Raw genomic sequence first — 21,680 nt, forward strand, 5'->3', positions numbered from 1 at the left:
TGGGGATAATGGCTATTGTACATCAACACTGAGGAAGCTCGCGAGTCGAGCGGAACGCGTTGCGTTTTCCACCCGCTGTGGGTGAGTGCTATATGACACTTGGTCTACCTAGGTAATGCAATGTATGCTTTTTATAAATTTGCACTCTGTTTGAGAAATAAATGAAATTTTAAAACACAGTTTTAAGTCTTGAGTGCTTGGGCATTTTTTGGTAGGTGTTTATAGTAGATAATACCATCTCACTTGCACCATTACATGTCTTTCAGTATATATATATATATATATATATATATATATATATATATGTATATATATATATTGTTTATATATATATATATTTCTTAGGTTTCAAATGTTAGAACTTGGGTATTCAAAACCTTGATATAGGTACATTGAAAAGCACTTGCGTGTGCTAAAGTTACATCTGTTGATTCAATATATGAATATGGAGCACAGCAGTACTTGAATTAAACCTGCATTAGACCTGTCCTAATTGGCTGACAATCATATACATGAAAAGATAGTTAATTACAACTATTTTGCACTAAGGTCATTGCTATCGCTCTGATTAATCTTGTTGCATATTATGCCTTGTCGTCAAAAAGCCGCACAATCCGTGATCAGAACTAACAAATAAATGTCCTAAAAAGATATGTTGTTTATGATTTTGATTCAGACCAATTTCAATACTTCTCATATAAAAATTTCAAGCAGCTTCTCCCTCTCTTAATTTCAGTTCTCCGTTACCTGTTCTGTCCAGGAGTTTCATCCATTGTAAACCTATGAATTTGATGTTTGCTTTACTTTCTTCTTAATTCTCTGAGTCCCAAGGTATATGCAACGGTTGTCTAGGATCTTTCTTATGAATGCCTATCACGTGTTTGTTCATTCATTTTTTTTTAAGTTTTCTGACTATGCCACCTAGATAGAGCTTTGTACAGTATACAAGCAGTACACATTATTGCCCACACATTTGTGTTGCAGTTGACTCTTTTTGTAATATTTTTTGGATGATTTTCACAGAAAGGTTGTAGTTCTTTAGCAAGACTCAATACATAGCAATGTTTTCACATTATTTTTTCCAAATTGCGATTATCTCTAGAAAATGTTGTGATAAAGGAGACTCTTTTACGTGTTTCCTAACCCAGAGTTACTTTTTGACACGCTTGATTCTAGATTGTTTGCTTATGTTTTTAGCATGTACAAATTCTCCCTTTAGGATGCTTTTAATTATTCTTTTGTGTGTGCACTGTTAGCATGTATCATTGTATTTGCATTATATTTCTTCTCGAAATGTTGCTCTGTAGGAAGTTAGTTTTAACATAAATTTCCAAATCACAATAGGCTATATTTGTTTGATTATAGGTCATAGTCGGCAATATTTTAAAGCACTTATCATGAAAATGAAATATGTTATCATTTTGTGACATTAAACTACCCATACTTTGAAATGAAAACCAGTTATCAGTTATAGAAACATACATTTGATTCCTGCAGTATGTTAGAAAAACAAACCGGAGCTGAGGAATCATGCGCTCTAGTAGCTTTATTAAGTCACTTGACCTGTGGGTCTAGTGCCCATCTTTTGATTTTTCAGACCCAGAATATGCCATATTGACATGAATTGTGAATCAGCACTTGCAACAATATGTGGAGGCTCGTGCTGGGGAGGGAAGACTCCAATGGCTGCAGGCATCTTGTTCATGGGCCTTCCTCTACCAGCGGGATATGGATAGTTCAAGCTGCACTTGGCAAATGATTGCATCATCTACAAGACTGGAGTGTACGTATGGCGTATTGGTAAACATGCACGCCTTTACCTTAACTATGGTGACTGTAGTAGGCACATGAGGGCATTCCTGGCCCATTCAAGACTTCAGTTAACATATGATGGCAGCACCTACTTTTGTGGTATTATAATTTAGGAAATGGTGACTTTAGCAGGCATATCACAGCCTTATCTGCGCTGCTTTGCCAATCCATTTTGGAGTATTCGGCCCACTGCTTGCTGGGGTCAGTGACCAAATGTCATACATTTTCTATGTAAATGCGTCGACTAATTCAAGGTCTATAACATTATTGTATGCTGTAACCATGCATTTGAAGTGTATGTTGCAGCGCGTCTGCCTTTGCTACATTTTCCTGTTCACTTTAAAAACAAAAAGAAAACTCAGCATGCACTTTTCATAAATACACAAATAGAAAAAAAAATGTATACGAGGAATGCTAGCATTCAGTTTGGACAGCTCAGATAATTACGGAAGACTAATTAATTCAAAGTCTGTTTATCAACAGTAAATCACATTCTCCCCCAGGTATTAGCAAAGGCTTTTCACCTGTTTTCGTGTTACAACTTTTTCTCGAAGGAAAATCTATATCTTGAATTTTGTAGCCAAATTATTCCCTGGACTGAACCTGGTATGTGATAGCAATTAGCAATTCTGTCTTTAATTTCGATACCTTTATGGAGGTGAAATGTGTCAAAATATTTAATTTGACAGAAAACCGAGCAAGAACACTTAGCCATGTTTGGAAAAGTTGTTTCACAACTTTGCAACTCTGCCAAACATGAATTGTCTTTCACTACTTTTGCGTTTCTTAAACCCATTGCCATCATGTTTTTAGTTCATATTTATGTCTCTGCCACGTACATTTTTCTGCATCACTGTGTATTTTTAACACTTTATTTGGGGGGAAAGCTCTGTGGCTAAGTGCTTTTCTCTGAAGTACGTATCCGGTGGCAGGGTCGACTCAGCCCTTCATCCTTTCGAGGTCGATACATTGTGCACCATTAAATTGGATAGTTACAGCATATATTATTACATCTCTTAGAAGTAGGAACAGTCTGGCATGACACTAGGTGCAAGACCTATTTTTACTATCAGTATAGCAAGGAACTGAATATTGTCTCTATATTTAATCAAGATAAACACTACAAAGGGCACCTTGGAATGTAGAAGCTATTTTGAACTCAATGTATATGGCAATGACACTTATTCCTTATAAGAAAGTATAACAGCCAGACCATCAGATGTGACCGAATCTGTTCTGAGACAAATGAGAAAGATGGCTAACTTTCCTCCCTACACCAAGAAATAATGTGTCAAATAGACAAAGGCATTCCATGTTGCAAGCATATTTGCATCTGGTACTTTATACCTGTTTCTCAAAGCCTAAAACTAGAGAACATCTGAAGAATCCTGGAGAATCTCTGAGATCACCTTGAGCAAATCTTTGTGAATCTCATGTGCACGTGATCATCCCACAGATGCTTTGGGTATATCTCTATTTGATCCCTTTTTAGTGTTTAAGGATCAGGTATGTGGTAGCATGTGCAGATCAGAGATGGTCGATACCATCGCTGATTTGCACCAGTGCAGCTCTTTGAGAAGCCGGCCCATTGTGCACACAGTGAATTAACATTTGAATTTTACTTTAAACTATCTCACATGAACTGGCAGTTCTACTCATATTCGGGAAAACAGATTCATCAAACCCATCTTTGCTGACTATGAGTAGTTGGAAGGTCTGCCAGCCAACGCGTCTGCGCATCAGATGCTTAATTAGAGAAACTGTGGTTCACTTTCTGTGACTGTGTGTGTGGCATGCAAAGGAGGATGTAGGGTGACTGGGTGGTGTAATAGAGAAGGTAAGGAGAGGATAGAGGTGGGGTGGGGAGGGAGTAGCATGTGTGGAGGCTGTGGACTGGGCGGTTGAGGGAATGCCAGGTGGTGTGGTGTATGTGGGCCCGGAAGCCCCCGCCCCATGAAGAGGGAAACTGAGGACAGGGGTGGAGGGTATGGGGGCAGAGCTCGCATTGGGAGGTGAGATGGGGAGGAGGAGGCATAGGGCAAAGCCCCCAAGGAGGGACAAGGAAGAGGGGAGTGGAAAGGAGTCAAATCGGTGGATGGGATTTGACGAGTCAGGGTCAGAGAGTCAGCTTTCAATGTGTTGCGCTTTGGGGCAAACACATAGAACTACACTGCCAGAACTCCAATCTATAACAGATGTGGACAATGGAGAGAGATAACCCGCAAGCAAAATATAGAGATTGATTATATAGGCATGCATTTACATGCGTTATTTATGCCAGGCATAGTTACAACCATGTGTGCTTTTAAATTATGGACTGATATGGTATCCAAGCGTAAATTATACTTGTCAAAAAATGTATGAAGAATTAGTACAATTCCCCAAAAAAGTTAATTTACTAGGAATTCTATAGTTCTTGATTACACATGGCTGGCAGAAGCAGTGCTTCAGTTATATCTCTGTTCCACCCCCTTGCTCTCTGGAAAGTAGTATCTTGACTTGATTCAGAGATTGGCATGTACATGCAGCCCAGAGGCGATAATCAGCCTGACTGAAGTGCTTCCAGCAGGCAGAGCACATGTGCTGCCTGGTAGGGTATCAGGCACTGTTTCCACCCACCTTCCATGCATGGCCAGACAGGGCAAATACATGTGGGTTTCCCAAGACTAGAGAGGTGGACAGAGGGTGGTAACCACAATCCCTGTGCGGGCTGGATAAACCGCTTTGATACCGTTCCCACCATTTCCCTTCATCAAACCCTAAATCATGTTTTGGTTCCGCAACTCTGTTTAGAAGAGTTGATGAGAAGGTGGACGTGTGGCCGGGTGTGGCTGAGGCAGGTTTTGCAGAGTTGGTTGTAGCTCTGCTTCTCTGAGTCACCCAAGGCCAAAAGGATTAGTGCAGGAGACATAGGCGTCCTTCAACTGAGGCATACATGTGTGTACAGTATGCAGTGGGTACATTTCATACTCGTAATGTAAATCAATTAATTTGAAACATGATATAGAGTGAATAACCTTTTCTCTGTCTTATGAGCCCGTTCCATGATGGCACCACGCAGAGGTGTCACTCGCTGTTCAGATCTTGGATCAGCTGCGGTTTGCTATATCCAAAGCAGAGTTCATCGACACTGAACATAGCAACGCTAAGGTATTGTTGCCCTTGTTACTCACTGCTGTGTCTCCTGATCCTTTCTTGTCTCTTGCCCTGCTGGTTTCCATGTCCTTGCCTCCTGCCTTCCCACTTCTGTCATACCTGCCTCCTTGTCTTCCTGATCCGCCATGTGGACCGGAGGGTCTGTGAATGGTCTTTGGATCCATCCCTCCTCCTGCTACCATCTGGCAGAGAGGTTTTTCCCTTCATTGGGTTTTCCTCTAACATTGGAGTTTTGCTCTTGGCACTACCCTGTTTGCGGTTTTACAGCACGGACAGGGTGGCATCCAGAGACGACCGCATGTACCTGCAGGACTCTCCACTACACCAACGTGACCAGACTAATCACATCATAGAGTCCTCACAACAGCGTTCTAGGACACAGTTGAGCCCTGATCCTTACAGCTGATCCTTGGCAGAGTTTCACATATAGTGTCATGTGCTCTAGCACAAATCACCAAATGCTGCACAATACTTCCAGAATCAAACGGATGAGTAAACAAAAGTAGAGGTGGGTTTTCACTGGCCTGACGTTGGCCAAACAGGACATAATGGGATAGTAGAAATTTGATCTACCGGCAGTCAAACAATTTGAAGAGATAATCGTACTAGAAGCATACAAAATGTTGATAGTCAGGGTCTAGGGGGATCAGGAGAGGAAATGTATAGTGTCATAGAAAATGTTTGTGCATCATAGGGAAAGAAGTGGAGATGACAATTCCTATGATGGGCCAAGAGATACAGAAAGGGGAATTTGTGGGATGTGCCATAAACAGAAAAGGTACTCTCACTCCATTGTTGAAAAGTTACACCTAATAAGATAGGCTATGGACTTCAATTATATTGTTCTCTGAAGGCCCACTCAAACTTTACCCGAGAGCTAGTGAAGGGAGAATTGTTATGTACTGTCCAGTCCATGAATGTCTTTGTGTCTGCCCCATCGGGCAAGCAGTTGGCTGAAGTCAGGGTTCAACATGTGATCTGATTACTCTGCCTATCTTCGGTGGTGATATCTGAATGGTGTTTCCAATATACATCTAAATATTTGAGAGAACTCTGCTCTTTGTTGGATATCCAAATAAGGTTCTCCTCTTGTTTTCCCCATCGAATAGATGGACAAACCGAGACACTCCATCAGTTCCCAGAGCAATACCTCTGTTACTTTGCAGCACAAGGAGAAACCACATAGGCGAGACTGCTCTGTACAATGGAGTTTGTTTTCTTAGAACAATGCTCACCACTCTTTCATCAGAAAAGAAACATTTTTCTACACTCATGGATATCACTCTCTAGTTTTTCTGATGGACCCTTTCTGACAATCCCAGTGATTACAGTACAGACATTTTGAAATGAGTTGTATATTGCAGTCTGAAAGGCTAGGACATCACCCATTGCTGTAAAAGCTTGTTAAAGGGCCCTTGCAGCAAAATAAAAGGAAGGGAAACTCATCACTTTAAGGTGGGAGACAAGATGTTATCTGCCACTCATCACATTCATTTCCACTCCTCACTGAACGTGAAGCCCAAGTTGATATGCCATACAAGATCGAAGCACAAATCAATCTGGTGCCATATTGGTTAATATTAGCCAAGTACTCGATGAAGCACCCAACCTTCCATGTGCCCACATTAAAGCCATCTCCTGTTACAGCACAACAAAGCACCCTTCACGGATTCTAGTACACAGAATTCTTGAGTTTGTGGTTTGACTGCTGTTGGAATGACCCTTGACCAGCTGACTGTGGTCTCTAGTGGATGGGAGAAGTTATTTGCTCGCACATCCCATTTCAGAGAATGCAGATCATGTTCATGCACCTCGGTTGGTGAAAGGTTTCCATCCACAGCATCGAAGGAAACTTGCAGGGGGCCGTAGAGTGAGGGAGAGTATCATTATGGCTCTCTCCAGTGTCCATCAAGATTGCATTGGCTCTAGCTGACTGGGAGATTGCTTATGCTGTCCCAAATTGCCTGACAGGGTTAGGTGTAAATTGGGCATGTGAGTACATCAAGAACTAGGTCAGCATCTTAGTGGAGCAGCAAGAAAACCTGTAATGAGGAGTTGGGCAGGCAGATGGGTTGCATTGTGCATTGCTTTTGGTCTTTTAAGTGGCATATCATGTTTTGAAATTCATTTATAAAGATTCTGGGCACGTGCCCATCTTGGATTCTATTCTGTCAAAGCAGTCTCCACTCCCTGGAGCTCAGTGATTCAGGTGTTTTCCCCACAAACGAATCTCACGGTGCTCAGGAAGAAGAGAAGTGGGCAACTAAGCAGGTGGGGTCCAGCATTGATGCGATCCTCTGGTGCAAGGGGCTACTGTGTACATGCCCAAATTATGTAGCACAACTAGTGGGCTCATTTACAGTAATATTTCCTGAAGCCTTTTGAGCACTTTTTGGGAAATGTCAATATTGGGCCCACATATACATGGGACACATTGAACTGAGAACTACTTGTCATGACAATGCACATTATGTACATTGTGGCAAATATATGTATATAGGCATAATGCATTCAGAAATTAACTGTGCATTAAGAAGGAAAGTATTTCTGATAAACAATGGAAATCTAGAAAACATATCAAACAAAAAAGCATAAAATCATATCCTTAGTGTATCCTGGGCTTTCATTTCTCACTATAGAAAATTGGAAACTTGAGTAAATCTAGAGGAAAAACACACTAGCAAATTCACCTACCACCAGCAGTTACACCTTTACAGGGCTGAAGTACTCATATCAAGGAAAGCAAAGAAAGCACACTAATCCAAACAGATTGGATCACAGCAAAAGGGAAATGTAAAGATCATTGGAGAGTTCAAAAACCAAACAGCCTGCAACACAATTCCTATGCCGACACAAGAGCTCTCTGGCCAGATTGCTGCATATTCTAACCAAAAAATACTAGACATCCAGGATCAGGATCAAAATAAAGGATACTCCACCCTCATGCAACTAAGATCCCACCAGCACCTCCCAATACCTTCTCTCTATTGTCTTTCCACCATCTGTCTACAGATGGGCTACACGCTACTATTGACTCATGCAATCCATCAGGATCTTGTGAGGATCCACGTCTCCACAATCTTTACAAATCAATTATGAAACCTCCAGAATTAGCATCCATTGTCCTATCCCTCCTCAATGACTCCATCAGCACCAGATGTGTCCCAGCTCATTTGAAATCTGCATACATCAGACCTTTGGTCACAAAGCCCACAGTAGACCCATATAACCCAGCCAGCTATCACCCCATCTAAAACACACCTTTTATCGTGAACATTCTGGAAAGATTCACATACCGTCAACTCCGGGACTTTATCGAACCAAGCCAACTCCTGAATGACGCACAGCATGGATTAAGACCTTGCAGTAGTACAGAATCATCTCTGTGCTCCATCTGGGATGCACTTAAAAACAATACAGATGAAAACCCAGAGTGCACGCATCCTGTTAGACATCTCTGACACTTTTGACACCCTCATTCATGAGATCCGTCTGAAAAGACTGGAAGGTATTGGTATTAAAGAATCACTTCTACACTGGATCGCCACCTTCCTAATGGGTAGAACAGAAACCACAATCTTGGGCCCCTACATTTCCTGGCCATGGCCACCCACTTACATACAGAGTACCCCAGGGATCCAGATTCTTGCCTCTACTTTTAAACATCTACACGACACCCCTACTTGACATCATCAATAAGTATGGTATCTCCTGCTACAACTACATGGATGACACACAAATAATCTACACATTTGGAAAACATCTTCAGCTAATGACCCAGACATTAACAACTGCCTATCACAGGTGGACACATGGATGACAACAAACAGACTACAATTCACCCCTAGAAAAACAGAGCTGATGCTCTGTAATCCTACAGGTTCTAACTCCACCACAATCCCATATCCTGACAAAATGAGACCCTGCCCAAACCCATCAACTATAGTAAGAAATCATTGAACGGAAATGGACAACACCTTCACTCTTGTTCCACAGTTCAAAGTGATCATCAGGAGCTGTGTCCTCCAGCTGTGCATGCTACACCACATTTCCTTTACTTAACATTCACCCACAGGGCCACGGCCATAATTTCACTAATACTATCCATACTAGTCTATGGAAACAGCACCATCTCGGTCTCCCAGATTACCAAATGAGGTAACTTGAAAGAGTTCAAAATGCAGCAGCAAGACTACTTCTCAGAATTAAGTGACTTGAGCATATCATGCCAGCATTATGTACCTTTTGGATCGCCCATCGTTAATACAATGTACGGGGCACTTCCTATTTCAGAACTAATTTCAACAATACATTCCCTCCAAAACATTTAGGCCAGAGAAACTGTGCACTAGTACATTTTAGTGTTCGCAACTGCAAGGTATACTCATAGAGGGGGGCTCCAACTATCAAAGACCTTGAAAAATGCCATAAAGGAAATTCAAATAACATATTGACGTCATTCTATAATTAGATCTGTCATTGTTATGCCTGTTTAGCTTTGTGGAAACCTGGTCTCTTATTTCGAGGTAACACATGCAGTCTTCCTAGAAAGCATGGGGTTGGAATTTGCTAACTTTGAAGAGTCATATGAGCATAGCCATATTTGAAAATCAAATTCTTGGAACAGCTAATCACAGTAAAGCCGATGAAACCCGGATTGCAACTTGGGCGTAAAACTGCAAAGCTGAGACAATGGCTCTCCTCGCAAGAGGGATTTTGGAACTATTAAGTACAGGGGTTCTGTCCCACTTTTTGGACAGTAATACTTGTCAGCTTTTGTATGATTTGGGGAATTAATTGGGGTTATCTGATTCTCCTAGATCGAATTCAACAATTATGATCTTGCTTTCTATAGTTTTACCCTTGAAAATACATTTGTTTCATATATTTTAGATTATTGCCTAGCTTATAGCTTATGTCTTAGACATTTGTATTCAATGCCTCAGGATGTATTTTAAATTGTGTTTTACTTAAAGATTTTATGCCGAATAAAAGTTTGTTTGACTGACTGACTAGTACTAGTACTCAATTGCAACAAGATACTGTAAGGAGGATCCTCTTTTTTCAGTTCTGTCACAATACTGTGGGCCATGCTACCTGATCATCTCCACCTAGAGGAGAACCACCTGATTTACAGGAAACAGCTCAAGACTTGGCTTTTCAACCAACCACTTCGAAAGAAAAGAAAAATAAGAGCAATGTTAAGGATTGCAATCAGGCAATACAGCCGGGTCTTGCCTAGCATGTAAAGCACAGATGAAATACTTAGTTATTATGTCTTTAGGTTCAATATTCTGAGTGATATACCACTCATATCACACCCATCTCAAAATACCCTCCAGGTCAAAATGGACCAGGAATCAGTCTGGTTGGTAAAGGTAAATATTTATTTATTTAAATTTCCAATCACACATAAGTTTTAATATATATATAGGGGGCAGAAATCACCAATGTGGTGACAAAACAAATCAGAAAGTAAGTAAAGCAATTGAATTCACTTATAGTGATACAGAATAGAAAACAGGAAAAAGAACAGTTTCGACTTGTGAAAAGATAGGGCTTAGGTTAAAGTTTCCCCCTGCAAAGTTCTTAATTCACAATTGAGCAATACTACACAGATGTAAGTAAGTAGCAGGTATTCAGGAATGAAGAACAGTGTCTAGAGTTTGAATCCAAACAAGAGAGAAAACCGTTTTTGGAAATTTTACACTTTTAAAATGACAGGTGAAAAATGGCTTTGTGAAACAATGCAAAGTGTGCACAAATGCTTAAATTGATAACAATTCCTATGGGAGCAACATTAAACAGGTTCTAGCAAACATACGCTATGAGATAAGCAATAGAACACACTTTAAATCAGAATGGGAGTGTGGAAATACTTTGAATGATAAAAAGACACGTGTGAAACTTTTGCAGAAATGCAAATTTGCGCCTAATTTCCGCTATGTGATTTGTAAAAAAACTGGTCAAATATACTGTTTTGCAATGCGGCTTTTAGTTATGGATGTAGGTACGGGTCTTACTTTTAAGTGAGAGTTGAAATTACATTTCTATCTATAAAATTGAAGAAGTTATGCAAGTTTGAATAAGAGGCGTTTTTGAAAATAAAGACGCGAGAATGAAAAAATAAATCAGTTCTTACAATTACAATTATGTTCTAAACTAGGGTATTCAGGCTGGTTACCAGTTTGAAACACAGTAAGCCCCAGAGTGGTCCGTGGAAACCAACCCCAGCACATCTGTGTCCGCCTTGGAGGACTCAGTCGGAATACCCGTGGGATAATTTTAAGGGTTTGGGATTTTCACTAGACAAAAGGATTTTCAAGAAATTATCACTAGCACAAGAAATCAAAGCAAGGTTTCAGACTGGTGTGACACTATTATAATTTCTTAAGTGAAAGAGAGGATGGGTTATAGATGGGGTTAGGACAAGGCAATTATACTATGGGTTACTATGATTCCTGTTGATACTTACAGTCAACTGTAAATTAAGATTGAACCATCAGGGTTCTGGTCATCCAGATTGGGTGTACCGGCAGGAGGGCACCTCTGTTAGGATGGTCAGCTGGCCGGTTCTGGTCAATTGGACTAGTACCTCAGAAGGATTTGGATTGGATTGGCCCTTCTGGTCACTGGACACAGTAGATTAGCGCAATGGCAAGTTCAGTAGGTAAGCATGAATGGTAGCAAGCCAGACTGGATCAGAATTATTCTTTTCTGATGTTTGGGATGGTTCAAGAATTGGGCCTACCTGAAGAAGAGTTCAGCAAATGCTGGGCCTTGGTTTTGCAAAGTATTCTGGATCAGGACAAGATGAACATTTCTGGAACAGGATGAAGAAGTCAACAGCAGGACGCTGCGTGGAAATCAGGATGTAGTCAGGAATCAGTGTGTGTCTATGTGGTGAAGTTCCTATATTTATCATGCCAAGTGACATGACAAAGTTTATGGTAGGGGCACAATTTCAAACCATACCCCCACAGCTGTGATACGTCATAGGCACCTGCCTTTTTCTGGTTGGAAGCCAGAAAGAGCTGTCATATTTTATGGTGTGATTTAGGAACTCCCACAGTGATTTGGACCAAAACTTAACTTTTCCTCAAATACACATTTCTAGAATTCTGCCCGCTAATAAAATTAGCCACATGCATTACATATTTGATGGATTATCTTTACATTCAATTCCCATCTCAGTGAGAGCTGTCTTTGTCATTCTGGGGAATTTTGTCAATTTTAATCATAATGGTTTGGCCTAACAATTCCTAATTCAGTATATATCTGTGCAATCATCACTAGAGCATGGGTATACAATACTAACCTTGCAGCCTTAATAGTTTTGGCGCAATCAGTGTTTTGGTGTATCTTTGGTTCCTTATGCAGTACAGGGTTCACTCATGTCTTCAAAGAACGGGCACACAATTAGATTTATAGCTACCACTTTTTAGATTTGTCCTCCTTAATGTTGCAAAGTTAAAGAGTTTCAAAACTTAATCACAAATAGGCATTTAAACACCAAACGTTCTTGGCAGTTTTCTTTTCTTTGTAACTTTCCTTTCAACAAGCAACAGCTGTCAAATTCCTTTGATCAGGGTGGGGTCCTCTGCCCTTGAGAGGGAGGAAGTTTTCTGCCCCTCCTTTGAAGGGATCAGTATTCAGCCTTCCATTGTCCTTTGCTGGGCCAGAGACAAATGTGTAATCAGTTCCTTGTTGTCAATATGCGAGAACCTCCAGCATCAATTAAGCCTTCCTGTAGCAGGGCAGTGCCAACCTAAAGTGTCATCTTTCCCAGGCTGGGCACTGTCAAGTCAGAATTAATTATTTAATTAACTCCAGTCTGGGTTACTTTAAGTTGCCTACATCTTTCATTTAAAATATATAAAAATGAGCACAGTTTCAGTGTATTTTGACAATTAAAGAATTAGGCCTTTCACAAAAACATACTTTTAAATGGGTGATTTTTGCACTTCTTCCCTTAATAAGCACATTTAAACTGAGTCTTTTAAATCCACTTTTGTAGGAAATATATATTTCTGTCTTTGAGTGGTGGAATGTGTCTTGCAGTCTGGATATATGTATCCAGCATTTGTTTGGAGCTTTCTCTGTACAGCTGAAATTTTTATATGTTTTGCCATTTTTAGCTGCATTTTTCCTGTGTAATTGAAAACAAACTGTTGCTGGACTGGTTTTTCATGAAATTCATTTCTTAGCTGCTGTCAGTCAGTAAGGCCCGGTTTCTCTGAGCCACCTGGAGGAACTGTGATTGCAGTACACTTTTAATTCCAATGGTTCACTGGAAAATAATGGATCTAGCGCCAAAACAGCACTTTGAAGATTCCAAAGTTGCATTTTAAAAGGCATTTTTGGTTTTTAGGACAATTCTGCTGCCTTTCTCCCTGTTAAATGTAACACCACCCACTGGCATTCTGCTGCAGTGAGAATTCTGTTGTCACCCCCACTTTGACTGTGTGGCAGGGGTGTGCGGCCTTTGGTGAGTGTGACCCATGCACAGTTTTGCAGATTTTTGCACGCACAGGGGTTAGCACATCCATTTTTGGCTGTTTCTTTCCACATTGGTAAAGTGAGGCAGTGGGGCACATCGGCATAGGTGAAAATATCCCACAGCAACCGACTAAATAGAATGCACCAGGAACTTGGGCTAATTTATGACAAGCATTTTTCAAAGCTCTTGGAACTACTATCTATGGGAAACCAAGTAGATTCATGAAACTTCTCCTGCATGGCACTGGTCCACACATTTAATTTCAATGAAATCTATCACAAAGAGCCAGGAAGTAATAATATTTAAGACAGATGAATAGTGTGAGCTACATCTGATTAGAGGTTTGAGCTGAGTTAACCATAAAAAGTTGGTTTGCAACCAGAAAGAGAAGGAGTCTGCAGCTATGACTTCGGATACAATATATATCTCTATCATATCAAGGACAAGTCTGTGGAAGGTGTTTTGACAGAAATAGTCCTTAATGTTTCCAGTAATGGCAGTTAGGATGTGTGATGCTGGAAATGCATCAGAGGGACAGGGCCGCTGAATCCTTGTCCTTTACTGCTTTTTTTCGTGTGTTCTGTCGTGTTTCCTGCCCAGGAGTCCATGTGGGACTCCTGGCAGTGCAGCTCTCTCTTTTGGTGGGTGAACAGACCCATGGGATACCCTTATGGCACCCATGGGTAGGGGTACAACCCTGTGCCCCTAGCGTATATTTTTGGGCACCTGTGGGTGGCCCAAAGAGCAGGGTATGGGCTGGTGGCAGCTCCATGCTGAATTTGACAGGTGCTCTGGGTGTCCTCCATTTTGGGATACCCAGGCCCTGCCATTGGGATCAGTTGATTCCTGATAGGAAACAAGATGGCCCCTGTGGCCTCTTGCTTTCTATTGCCTGTTACCTTGTGTTCCCAAAGTCCTGGGAAGCCCTGACTCTGTCCCTTCCCCCTGACTGGCTGTTGGGTGGAAGTTCCAAATATGGTGTTGTTGTGAAGGCCCAGCTAGACTGACTGGAGCCTTCCCAGTGACTGTATGTTGTGGGTACCTCCTGTGGGTGGGACCTGGGTGAATGGAGTGTGTGACCAATATGCACTCCTTGTTGTGGTTGTCTGGTTTCTGGCATGAGAGACAAAGACTGAGACAGCCCTGCCCGAAACTGGCCTGAATGCAGTGTGTAGTGTTGAATGGCTGGGTACTTGTCCCAATCCACATTCCTTGTTGTGAGTGTCTGAAAGGGAGGAGTGTGGCCTGAATGCACTGTGTGCCTGATTGGCTGACTGACTGCATGAATGCCCTTCTGTATGATTGGCTGCCGAGTGTGTGCCAGCAGTGTGGATGAGAGACAGAATAGTATATCTGGGGACCTCTCACCACTGGTAATTGTTCAGAAGCGTTCTGGAGCTGAGTCTCCACTCTAAGAGTAACTGGAACTGCTGATCCTCGACGCCCAGCTGGAAGAAGAAGACTTGCTGTTGCATTTGCTTCGACCGATCCGAAGGCTGCCGAAATCGTCGAAGACTGACCCGAGAGAGGGACCATCGAGCACCGCTCCATCTTCGCCGAAGCGCCCTGGAAGTCAGACCCTCGAAAGGCTGCCGACCCGAGACAGGACCGCCGAGGAGATCGAAGTGAAGCACCCGGACATCGCCGCCGTCGAAGTCCATTGCCGTCGACCAGGGTTCGCAGGTCTGTGGAACCGCTGGAGGCCCGTCGAAGTTGAGTTGCCCAGCCGTGGGAACCACTTGACGCCGTGCCGCCGACGACCGGAGCCGCCCGCTCCTTTGCCAAAGAACATTCGAATCGAAGGACTCCCTCGTCCGCATCGTCGACCGCTTTATCCTGCCGGAGAAAGTCGAGGACGACCAACGCGCCGAGGAGAAACCTGCCGGTGGGTTTCCCGCCACCCGAAGACCACAAAGACTCGAACGACTCGACGCCCTTGCTGGGCCCCCGTCTCCACAATCTTTGCGGTCCAGAACTATTGTCACCGAGGTGCCCCGCACGCCTCTTCCTTGCAGGACGCCGACGCTCCGACGCCGACGAGCACCGCTCGGACGAAGCTGCTGCCTCATCGACGCCGTTCACCCGTGTTCTCCGTCGGACGTTCGACGACCTGTGTCTCCCGCTTTAAAGGGCAGGCACTCAAGAAGGGTCGTCGATTCCCCGACGCCGAACGCCGAGTTCCTCGACGGACGTTCGACGCCCCGTGTCTCCCGCTTGAAAGGGAAGGCATTCAAGAAGGGCCATCGATTCCCCGCCGCCAAATGCCGAGTTCCTCGACGCTTCTCGACGCCTCTCGACGATCCGTGACTCCCGCTTGAAAGGGGGTCGCTCAAGAAGGATCTGTCGACGCCTCTTCGAAGAACTCGAATCCACCAGGTACATTGGAGGGGTAAAAACATTATAGGAGGGAATAAGACTTGCAGAACAATATATGGACTGGGCTTGTGCTATATCTTTATTTTACAGGTTGCCCAGGTGGGGGGATCTCCACACAGAACTGTGTCTAGTGGTAGGGGCCAGTATTCTGCCTATTGCTCAACCATCTTATTTTCTCTCCTCTCTCTATTGCTGGTTTCACTCTATTGATCTGTGTGACATTGTTACAGTATTGTTGATGCACTTTAATGAGATCTAATACAAAGGGTGGTACCACTTTAGAATTGTATATATTTGCCATTATTGATTTTCCTAAGTACAAAGTGAGTTATTATGATAAGTGTACATAACCTTGAATATTGATTATATAAAGACTGTGTTCTAACCAATACAGTGTGTGGACATTCCTTTGTGGGGACTTGGGGACTACACTGTACTTAAGAACCAGCCTGCATCACCTCCTGAGAAGCTAGGCCTTGATTGCTCAACCATAGCTACCGAATAGAGAATCTAGGCTGGGGTCCTCTATGCCTCCCCTCTACCATATAGAGAGCAGAAGTACAGACCAGCCCCCACCGGGTCCTTCACACTGGTGGCAGCAGTGGGATGCTTATGGTTTTAAGAATCAGTGTATAACCGTGCCACTTACAAAAGATATCTGCACTTTATTAAATTAAGGTTTAGCTGTGTACAAGATAACTGCATTACAAACAATGGAGTCTATTGCAAATGGCAAATTGACTCGGATGAGCTTGGAGGCTGTCCAGAGTGCTTGTGAAGCCAGGGAGTTAGACTTTGTGGATAAGTCTAGGGCTGAGCTGATAGCTGCCCTGGTGGACTACCAGACTGATGATGAAACTCTTGATGAGGGGGGGAATGCAACCAATGAGGACTCTGCCCTTGGGGTTTCTGCTGAATCTGTTTCTGGGAATGCCGCCATTCCTGCTGCCTCTGTTCCAAACCCCAGCAATTCCTTGGAGCTTGAGTTATTAAGGATGAAATTGGCCTTTGAATACCGCAAGTTGGAAATAGATGCTGAACTTAAGAAAGAGGAGTTGGCTCAACAAGTGGAGCTCAAGAATAGGGATCTTGAACTCAGAAATAAGGACCTTGAACTCAAGAGCCAGGACACTGAATGTCAGAGAATCCAGCTAGAGAAAGCTAGAGTGGAGACGTCAGCTAAAACCAGTGAGAGTGTCAGGTCCCCAGCCACCAAGTTTATGAAAGATTTGGTTGGTGTATTTGTGGAGGGTTCAGATATCCTCCAATGGATTGCAGCGTTTGAAATGGCTTGTGCGATTCATGATGTTGATAAAAGAGATTGGGCTAAGTGTTTGTTAAGCAGAGTGCCTCAAACTGGATATGACTGTATTCTGAAGCTGAGTGTGGAAGAAAGGGGTCAGTATGAGTGTATGAAGTCTGCTTTGATTGCCAGGTTTGGCAAGACACCTACCCAATACCTTAAAAGGTTCAGGGATTTTAAGAAAAGAGAGAATGTGTCTTGGGTTGACTGGGTGAGTGCTGCGCACATGAACATGATGGGGTGGATTGATGGATACAAGGTTAAGACTTTTGTTGAATTGTCCCACCTCTTGTTTTTTGAGCATTTTTCTGAAGCCTGTTCACCAGAGCTGCGTCAGTATGTGGCTGACCAGAACATTTTGGACCCCTTTAAGCTGGCTAGGTTGGCTGACAAGTGGGTCTCCCACCGGGTGTCCCCTAAGGACTCCAGTGGGAAGGACAAGGACAAAGAAAAGGGGGCCTCTCAGAAAGCTGAGGAGTCCCACAAGCAGTCACGGTCGGGTAAACCTAAACCTTCCTCTCCAAGACCAAAAAATCTAGTGGGGATAAGTCATCTGTGGGTGGGAATAAGAGTAGTGGTCCACCTGCTGCAAAGCAGGCTCCCAGTGGTTCCAGTACCGTACCCCGCACTCCTGGCACTTGTTGGGACTGACCTATTGGTGCAAGTGCCTCAAGACTTCAGCTGTGCCTCTAATAATTTGTCTAACAATGGTCACACCTATTCTATTATGCGAGCTATAGCCCACACTTCACGGGAATTGATCTCATGCAATTATATATATTCATATAGAGCAATCCATATGCAATTTAGTTTAGTCATTCAATGCTTATATGTTACCTACAATTGAGCCAATAAATTCAATATATGGAATCTTCATCAAAAACATGATTTTGTTAACTCATTTTTTAAATCAACATAATGAAATTTCAATCATAATCTATTTAAATTTCATATTAAAAAATCAAAATTAGTTTCTGTTATTAATTATTTTGAAAACAACTTACAAAGACATTCTGCTTTCCAACTGAATATGCGTTGGAGTTTGGAGCCAGATGCACTTTTTATTTTAAATGCACAGCATCTTGTGCATGTGCTGCTATCACAGGCAAGAACAGCCTTAAATGCCACAGTAATAGCAGTGTATGTTTTAAGCATAATATAGTCACCGAACGTAAGGTGCACCCCTCACATGCTTGGGTGCCGCCATTATATACCAAATGCAACCTCAAATTCCTCAGTAATACCATCTAACTTAATTAATATCACATCTGCATGACATCAAAATATGTGTTCCTATATATCCATAGAATAAAAACAGGTGTGCAATGCCAAACTCATACATACACCAATCTAGGGCAGAATTGGTACTTTTGAAATGGGTAGAGTCTCTATGTTGTCCACATAGGGTATAAGGTAATATTTTTCCCATATATATGGTCTCCATACATAATTTCCCCGGGAAAAGGTTGTAGCGACATCATTTATTGTGACCATATATATGGGGTCAATGGGAGCTCCCTTTGAAAAAAAAAAGGTTTTTGGGATTGCAGGGGTGTCCCCCGCATGTTCAATGTAAGAATGTCCCCTGCAAAAAACTGCAATCTTTTGGTGAGTTTTTTTGCCAGGCGACATTTTTGCAGGGACATTATTACATGGAACCCCACAGTCAATTATCAACATCAAAAGGACGACAGCCAAACATGTGGTGGTGTTACCCCATGTTATGGTATTCAGTGTAGTAACCTTGAAAAGGTGAATGGTTACGTCAGCTCTCCTGCAAGATTTGAACTGGGAAAGGAGAGGCTGGCCCTGTGTGAGAAAGGCAAACCTTTTCCTTCTGAGCTATCCACCCAGAAAGCTCAGATACTTAACGTGTGTGAGGTACAGTGCCTCCTTACACGTGCACGTGGTATGATCATAGGCCAAACAGAGCCTTAATGGCAGTTTATTTCTTATATTAATGGAACTGGCCCAATTTGACTTGCACAGTATTACTATCATTTTCTAATAAAGTATTTATGAAGTTGTCCGTTTGCTGCATAAATTGTTTTTAATTTAAATCCCAATTTTCTGCCCATTGTTACCAACTCAGAGTGCTTTATACTTAGGCGCAGTTACATTTTCATAACTATTCCTTGTTGGAGAACACTTAAAACTCCTAAGAAATGAAAACGTGCATCCTTTCATGTATGACTAATTTGACTTTCCCATGTGCTTTAAAATGTACAATTTGGCACAAGTGGCAACCTTGGCATTTAAATAATTTCATGTCTTATCAATATTACTTGCCCAATGTGATTTTAGGAGCACCACGTTATTTTTCAGGGCTTTGAAACCCCACTATCTTCAAAATGGAGGTGTTGGTGTTATGGTGAGCCTTGTGCTTTTGGCTGTGGCAGTGATCAATTCAGCCCAATGTAGACCAAACCAAATATTTTGGCACCCTAAAAATGTTTGTGAGTACCAGTGATTTAAGCTAAGGCCAGGGCGGTGGTCGGGTGACAGGGAACTCAGTGCCGTTCTTGGGAAGCAATTGTTCTTCATCCTGTAACCCACCTCATAACCCTCGGTATAAAGACAGAACTGATAGAGAACATTTTCCCACAGCTACTTGAATGCAGTGGTCTTTTGTGGTGCCACAATGTTTATGTCCATGTTTTTTTTCACTTGGAACATACATGACTGTTAATGGGATACCATGGGCATGTGATGGTTTTATTAGAAAACTGGTGAGAGTAAACAGGCCTTTGATAGCAATATCCAGCATGCTCTGAGAGTACTTAGCCAATTAATGGCAATAGCCCGGGTTTAGTTGAGAGCACCTGCATATTATGGCAACACGTCACCTATGTTACCAAGACCTTGGCAAATGAGGTCAGTACCAGGCACTTATCTATGTTCTTAAATTGCCAGGATTGTTTCTGCTGAGTTTTTTGCCGAATATTTTCAGCTGAAGAAACTCATCTGATTTTTTTTATTGTTTTTATTTCGGGGGTACCCCCTTAAACTCCATTTCCCATTATCTAATCCCTATTCCCCACCACCCTCCGACCCCCCGCCTCCACCCATATTTTTCGATGAGGTTTTTCGGTATTAGGTCAATAGACCTTTTTTTTTAAACAAAAAACAAAAAAAAACGATCGATTTGGAAAGACAGCTCTGTCTGAGACGGCACAGAACGTTCTTTCTAAATCGAACTGTCATGCCTCTGCCTCATGCCAGTGCGGGCAGGGGCTGACAGGCGCGGGAGTGTCGGGTAAGTGAATGTGGGGCTGTGTGTGTCTGTGTGTGTGCGTGCGTGTAGTCAGTATGTGTTGTGCTGGGAAGGGGGTGGTGGGTGGGGAAAAGGGAGAGTTTGGGGGTGTTAAAACACCCAATTTAGAAAACAACTAGTGGGAGATGATGGGGGGATCACCTTCGAGGGGGAATATGTCCTATTTCTGCATTTTAAAGTTGACACAAAAAAGGCTGGAAAAAAATATGTCTTATTTGTGTTCGGTCTGTAAAATGCAGAAATATGACATAGAACCGTTTTATCGGCTGTAAAACGTTGGCAAAAAATATCCCGGAAATAGACAACGCCATATCACAGGCACATATTGTGAGTGACTGGACCTAGTCCAATAACTTGCATGTTAAGGGATATGTCTAGGCACTTGATGGCACTAAATTGAAATTTAAGGGCAGTACTTGGGCCTGTGTTGACTGTATATGGCAATAGGAGGATGTGAGTAGTCCTATGTTGACTGTAGCTGGGTGTTATGTTATGTTGTGTTAGAATATACCACTTGCATAGGGCCTGCATGTTTGTTGATTTCAATCTGAGGCAACCCGTTCCAAAAACGACATTTTAATATTCAAAATGATGTGTATTTTAGGCACAACAAAGCTATTAAAAAAGGAAATAATTTTACAATCCAGTTTACAATGTTCATTTCTAAGGATGCAATGGCTACCTGCCTCTCCATTGTAGTCTGACGGCCACCATGCTACTCATTGCCAGAAATAATGCTTCCTCAATCCTTAAACTAGAATCCTCATTGATGTTTTGTAGAGGAGAGCAAACCAGGCCTAGGGGTACACCCTATTACAAATACAGCAGTGCTGTTGAGATGTTGAAACATTACCTTATTAAATGTACTACAGCTCTTGGGAGAAGGGATTGCAAAGTGCTCGGACCGATTAAAATAATGGTTTTAAGTGCCATATCCAAACAGTAAACTAAAGAAAGCTAAATTTCCAGTAGGTGTATACAAATCCTTCTGAGACGTGTCTATACGATTGTCCCATTAAAGTAATTGCGACCCTATTGAGAGGTAAAAGCTTACGCAAGTTCAGTCGGATTTCAAACCCATTAACTTTTACTTGCACACGGATCTATGAAGCAGGCACAACAACCTGCTGAGCAGTGTTACGAGTTTTGACTAATCTAATTTGCAGTTTAAATATGGATCTTCGTTGAGGTGCATTAACCTACTGAGCTCCATTTGATAACAGAAGGGTGCCTTTTCAAGGCCCTCTTGGGTAGACTGT

Source organism: Ambystoma mexicanum, chromosome 9 (assembly GCF_040938575.1).
Source record: "Ambystoma mexicanum isolate Mex_15411 chromosome 9, UKY_AmexF1_1, whole genome shotgun sequence".
Classification (NCBI taxonomy): domain Eukaryota; kingdom Metazoa; phylum Chordata; class Amphibia; order Caudata; family Ambystomatidae; genus Ambystoma; species Ambystoma mexicanum.